The sequence below is a fragment of the Solanum pennellii genome, chromosome 10 (genome assembly GCF_001406875.1).
Source record: "Solanum pennellii chromosome 10, SPENNV200".
Lineage (NCBI taxonomy): Eukaryota > Viridiplantae > Streptophyta > Magnoliopsida > Solanales > Solanaceae > Solanum > Solanum pennellii.
In genome coordinates this window covers 52,726,251-52,733,689 of record NC_028646.1, presented here as the reverse complement: position 1 = coordinate 52,733,689, position 7,439 = coordinate 52,726,251, and the positions used below count along the sequence as shown (strand labels likewise).

General features: G+C 32.8%; 1 pseudogene; it reads left to right on the top strand.

Moving 5' to 3' along the window:
• Positions 1-4,068: 4,068 nt before the first annotated feature.
• LOC107001353 lies at positions 4,069-4,591 on the top strand (annotated as a pseudogene).
• The last annotated feature ends 2,848 nt before the right edge of the window (positions 4,592-7,439 follow it).

The window sequence follows — 7,439 nt, the reverse complement described above, 5'->3', positions numbered from 1 at the left end:
AACACAGATCTTACAAAAAATTTAATCAGTTAGACTGGCCTTACAACCTCTGAAAACCATCTTCCCCAAAATCTCTCACTTAACTGAAAATGAACCCTCCAAGCTTTTCTATCAATGTAGTGAGCATATCTACTACCATAACATTTTATGTTCTTACAGAGGCTCCTAATTGACAAGTCGAGATGACCAAATATTTTATGCTTTCAAATTGATTAGAACGATTGACTCATCCACATATGCAGCAGTAGGTAATAAACTAGTAGAGCTGCAAACTTATGTGTGAAAAATATTACTTAACTCCAAGCTTCAGTAGTAATAAGAAATTATCAAATGCAGGTGCCCTCTGTTTATATCAAAATTAATAATTTTAATACTCACAAACATATCCAACCAATAATGGAAAACTTAACAAGCATGTGCTAAGAACAAATTTTGGGTTTTAGGAGATTTATCAAAGGTGAGGCCAGTGAATATGAGCTTCAAAGATATCATAATAATATGACATAAGTAAATAGTTTATTGAGAGTGTCTTCAAGAATCAGTGATAAAATTGCACATTCTCATCAGATTTAATGAAATTTGGAGACTTCTCATTTTCTTATAAAACTAGCCAACAAAATTGATTGATATTGATCACAACAAGTATCAAAGGAACTTATAGTAGCATAAATCAGTTTTCAGTAAAACAGCAAACTACTCAATTATATTACACCTTTCAACATGCACCAATAACAGCTTTATATAGAGAAAGAGATTCAATGAAATATGTACAAAAAGGTCAGTAGTACTGATCAAAGATGTTTAAGCTCAGTAATGACAATTCCTTCATTTGCATAAGAAAAAGTAGTGCAGAAAGATGGGTTTTTTTAATAAAAAAATCGAGAAGCACACAATAGAGGCCAATCAGTTCAAACCTCATCCTCAAGGCACTGCTACTGTTTTTGTGTCAACAATATAGTTTAAGATTAAAAATCACCTTTGATCCAAATCAACATATTTTCACAAGGTTCGAATTATTTTAGAGGAAAAATTCAAAATATCACAGGAGAAACGGACAAAAGCAGAAGAATACAGCAAAAGGAAGAAAGAAAGAGTTCTTGGCTGGAAGTTAATTCAGTTCTATAGGTTTGACAGTTCTGAATTCTAAAGTCAGAAGTATAGCCTTATGCAACAGTTTTTTTTGTAAAACGAGCTTAGAAAACATATAAATTAAAACATAAAGGGAGATTGAATAGAAAGGTTCATACAGAAAAATGAGCAAAAAATTTCTGTGGTGATAATTATCATGAATCCTCATGATTTCTAATTGACACAAGATTGTTACCTGAAGTTAATACCCCTTCTAAATGCCATTTCGTGCATCAGCTCATAGACAACTGGATTGTGTTCTATTCCTTCCATGCACATTCCAACACCAACCTGCCAAAGCGTATCCAGAAAGCAAAGAAAATAGCAATGGACATTCGACAAATTCAAGGAAATGGATTAAAAATTCAAATAAAATCATAGTATGCAACAGTTTAAGAGGATATAGAATCATAAAAAGCCTAAGGTTCTAAATTATACATTTAGAAAGAAACAAATAACAAAATATTTTTAATGAAATGGGATGAGATTTTACCATTGTTGAGTTCTAACTTGTGCGGGCATCAATACGACTAGAAGTCACTACATCTAACACTCCATACATTTCAATGTTGCCTCCAAAGTCGTGCAGCATACACATTTATGTTTTGTTAGAGTAACATTAGAAAAATAATTGATTGATATTCAAGCTTGATATTACGTGAAACACCATTTTCAGGAACCAAATTATACAGATTTGTTTCTACACAGAACCCTCTGATTACCAGCTATAAAGAGTGCCATAGAACTGAGAGGATGATTTCCATATTGGTTTAACATCAGAAAAAAAAATCAAGAACTATCATCTTCCCATGTGGAACAGAATGTAAAAGTAATTGTTTGAAAGCAAAAGATTAAAATAAAGTAAGAACAACAGTCTGCAAATTATCAGAGTCTGATAGTGAAAATATGTTCTTCTCAAGGGTGCGATGTTTTGTTGTTAAAAGATTGACTTCACAAATATGGAAGGAATAGGGAGATCAGATTGTCCTCTAAACTGTGAATTGTGGCATCAAAACATAAAGTGCCACGTAAGTAACATGATCAATAACTTCTCCTGAAGACGTTAGTAATCACCACATAAATGACGGAAAACCTACAATACCTTTAGATGCTCAAGACGTGTCATTTAGTACTATCCAAGTACACTGTATCACTCAACACAAAAGCTCCCCATGGAATCTATATTTGTAATGAATTCATGAAGATGACGACACTATTCAAGATAAACGATACTATTACATAACTAAAAAGGAGATAATGAAAAGTAAGAACCACACATTCGCATGTACTTCAAATCAGNATATATATATATATATATATATATATATATATGCGCAGAAGCAGACAAACATAAGTACAGATAATTATTATTCTAAACTCCCACGAACATGAATATTGTTAGAAAAAACAATGATGAGACAGAAGAGATAGAGAAGTTATACCACCTTTCCAGTCTTGAACAGAACATTTTCATGCTGGTACAAACAATTTACTGTTTCAAATCAGAAGACGAAAGGAATGAGAATGAACAATATTTAGATATCCAACACTATATCCTATCATCTTGTAAACGAAGAGAAGAAAAAGATGTTGATCAAGTGGTTCCCTTCTATAAAGAACATATTTCCGATCCTCATATGAAATATTTGGAAATGACTTGCTACAAAGATATATGAACACATCATTCAGTTAAAAAAACAAACCACAAGCACAGTGTACTGCACAAAGTTACAAGAAAAAGGACTAGAGATGATTTTCAAAAATATAAGATAAATGCATTTATGGAGGGAAGAATTCAATAGCAACATGTCATCATTATTTAAGTCTGTGCAAAGCTAACTTTTCAGGATTATTTTTTATCTAATAATTGAGAACACATAGCGACAAATGGGCTTGGATCTCTAGTTTTCTTCATTCCTTCCCATGACAATAACCAGAATGAAAAATTGGGAATATCAATACATCTGGGAAAATGTGAATAATTTTAAACATCAAACAATGGCACTCAACGTGCATAAAAATTATTCACAAAGAAAAATAGAAAGAAAATATTCCTTCAATTTCTCTGTAACATTCTATAATTTGATCGAAGAATCCATATGATTTTGAGAGGAAACAATATTATTTCTGTCTCTAGCAATTGGGAAGGTTCTTAAAATACTAGTTGTTATATTTAGCTGCAAAATTAGAACTAAAAGAAGTAGTTTTATTATACATATGGAAAATGCAGGACTACACGAGTAAAACCAAAATATGACTATGAAAACAGACATTCCGATTCAACTCTATGTTGTTGGATCAACTATCATCACATCAACTGGCTCACTTATATGTTCTGCAACTTTTCCCAACGAGGTTATCCTTTCGTGTTCATGTTCTTTTTCTTTCACTGTTTTTGCTACACTAGTTTTTTTTGGAGGTATTCTTCATTCTGAACCCTCCACGTTTGCGAACGACTGCTCTTCTTTTGCTATCTTTGGCTTAAAACTCACTTTATGGGTGCAGAAGCATAATTCAGTAGTCGGCCGCCGGAATCTCAATTGAGCTCTGTGGTTTGAATTTTTATGCAGATAAACTAGAGAACCATAGTGATCGTAGAGAGAATTAAAGAAATTGAATTTGAGATGGCTCGTACCCAGAAAATAATACATGTACTAATGGTCATTGCTATTTCTAAGTTAGCGGACATTGTATTAATGGTTCTCGATGCTTCAAAAAGTGAAGGCCATCGGCAAATATTGACAAAGGAGCTGGAAGCGGTGGGCCTGATATTAAACAAGAGACCTCTTTAGATACACTTCAAGAAGAAAAAGACTGGTGGAATTTCTTTCAATAGAACTCTGCATCATATACATGTGGATGAGAAGCTATGCTATCAAATTCAACATAAATAAGAGATCCACAATGCTGAAGTTTTATTTCATGACGATGCTACAGTGGATGACCTAATTGATGTTATTGAGGGCAATCATAAATACATGAAGTGCATTTATGTCTACAACAAGATAGATATTGTTGGTATTGATGATGTAGACAGATAGCCCGACAGCCAAACTCCGTTGTCCTCAGCTGCAACATGAAGCTGAATCTGGACAGATTGCTTGCAAAAATGTGGGAAGTTATGGTTCTTGTGAGAGTTTACACAGCCTCAAGGCCACCAACCAGACTTCACAGATCCTGTGGTCCTTTCTGTTGATAGAGGTGGATGTACAGTAGAAGATTTTTGTAATCACATACATCGGAGTCTTGTTAAGGATGTGAAGTATGTGTTGTTGTGGGGTACTAGTGCAAGGCACTCCCCCAGTATTGCGGCCTCACGCAAATGCTTGAGGATGAAGATGTGGTGCAGATTGTTAAGAAAAATGAGAAGGAATATGGAGGAGGTAGAGGTTGGCTCAAATCACATTCTAATGGTCCTTCTCGTATATCTGACCGTGAAAAGAAGGATCCATTGAAGACTTGATTGAGCCACATAGCGGAGCTGCTAGTTCTATTTGCTGATCTGGAAGGATGGATGTGCCAGGTATTACTATTGAAGAACGAGCTATACAATGAAAATAGGTAGAGGTTTCTTCAACTTTCTGAAGTGAAACCTACTTATCATAAGTGGCTAGAAGATTTCAGTGTTGTATTCTATATTTGATCAGCTTACACTCTAGAGCAAGTATAATATCTGGGGACATGCATTTTTCCTCCATATAATATTTACTGATGTTATTTTGTGAAATATTAGATAAAAAAATTTTATCTTAAAAAAATCATCTTTTTTCTTAGAAATGAGTCACAGGGGAAATTCTCCACCAGTAACTCTAACGTTATAAGAAGTATTCCAGCTTTTAATCAATAACTTATTAGTGGCAATGAACACAGGGAATAGTTCCAAAATCACAAAGGAAATGAACCAAGAGTTGTAATATTCACTTGGTAGACTAAATAAATATGCTTGAGCTATTCAATGTGGAGAACATATTAGATAAGAAACAAACACCCATTACAGAAAATGAGTCACCAAATGAAAATATGACAGATTAGATACTACGTATACGTACCAGCTTACATTCAAAGGTAGTGAAACTAGAAACTGTAGTAAAAAACCAGATTGCAAAGGATAACAACTACAGCAAGGTGTCGCAGTTTCAGACATTTTGATGAAGATGTCCTAAGCGTTAATAACAATTCAAATATGCCTCCGCGAGAGATGGTGTTGTACTAAAGGAAAGGAGCAAAACAGAATAGGTAGATAAAGTAGCATATGGAGTTAAGAGAAATCCAAAACTTGTTTTCATTTAATGTTAGATGAAACTACTTTCAGAAGTAGTGAAATAAGGATTACGAGTCATGAATAATAGCTTGAACAACAACAAATCTGTAACAAAACAACAAAAAGAGTACATATCAAAACACATGACTTTATGGTCCATGGTAATCAATTCTACTGTTCCCCATAAAGCTCTTGGAACACAGTAAGATGCTTTTAAAAACAGTAACATAAAACACCCACAGATGATCTAAACTCAAATCCAATTAACCAGTCAACTCCAACACAACTTCTTGTCTACTCTTTAAGGATTCTAATTTCTTCAAAAGAAACATGAAGCTGATTATTCACATTCTTATCCAAATATATTGGAATGTGATTTTAATGTGGAAAGTGCATCCTGAATGCTAATACAACTAGATATTCAAGCTAAACGAAAATATAGTACTAAGCTAAGTTATTCTTGCAACAAAAAGTCATTTACAAGAAAACGCCTTGATGATTTAGAAGAATTCAAAATGCATATAGATGAACTGTTAAAAAATAATTATATACAAGAAAGCAATAGTAATCATACAAATCCAGCATTTATAGTTAATAAACATAATGAACAAAAACGAGGTAAAGGTAGAATGGTTATAGATTATCGCAACTTAAATGCTAAAACTAAAACATATAATTACCCAATACCAAATAAGATACTAAAAATAAGACAGATACAAGGATATAACTATTTTAGTAAATTCGATTGTAAATCAGGATTTTATCACTTGAAATTAGAAGAAGAATCTAAACTGCTAACAGCATTCACAGTACCGCAAGGTTTCTATGAATGGAATGTTTTACCCTTTGGATACAAAAATGCACCAGGAAAATACCAACATTTTATGGATAACTATTTTAACCAATTAGAAAACTGTATTGTTTATATAGACGACATATTATTATACTCCAAAACACAAGATGAACATATAAAGTTATTAGAAAAATTCATACATATAATTAAACACTCAGGCATAAGCTTAAGTAGAAGGAAAGCAGAAATAATGAAACCCCAGATAGAATTCTTGGGAATACAAATAGATAAAAATGGAATAAAAATGCAAACACATATAGTACAGATTGTTAATCTTAATGAAAATATAGATGCAAAAAAGAAATTACAATCATTTTTAGGAATAGTAAACCAAGTAAGAGAATATATACCAAAATTAGCAGAATATCTAAAACCATTACATAAAAAACTTAGGAAAGATGTTGAATATCATTTTGATGATAAAGACAAAGAACATATAAGACGTATCAAGAATTTATGCAAAAAATTACCAAAACTATTTTTTCCAGATGAAGTTAAACGATTTATATATATTGTAGAAACAGACTCAAGTAACCATAGTTATGGAGGAGTTTTGAAATACAGATACGATAACGAACAGATTGAACATCATTGCAGATATTACTCAGGATCATATACAGAAGCACAACTAAAATGGGAAATAAATAGAAAAGAGTTATTTGCACTATATAAATGTTTATTAGCATTCGAACCATATACAGTTTACAATGAATTTATTGTTAGAACAGATAATACACAAGTTAAATGGTGGATCACAAGAAAATTACAGGATTCAGTCACAACTAAAGAAATACGAAGATTGGTATTAAATATACTGAATTTTACATTTGCAATTGAAGTAGTCAAAACTGACAAAAATATGATTGTAGACTACCTATCAAGACAAAGCTACTCAAACCGAACAAGGTAATCCAATGGAAAATATACTCAAAACCTTAACTACACTTTGCACAAAAGTGGACAGTATAGGCTTGAGAGTACAAAAGCTAGAGACTAATGAAGAGATACTGAAGTCTAAAGCTATAAGTCAGCAGCATACTATAAACATGCGGAGCTACGTCGTTCGGCAGACGGTAAACAGCCAGAGCTAGAAGGAGACGTTGCGAAACTCCTTAAAACCCACAATGTTGTTAATATTGCAGGTACAAGCACAGGAGCTATGGAAAAAACTACTCCAAGAAATACAAATCTAAATAG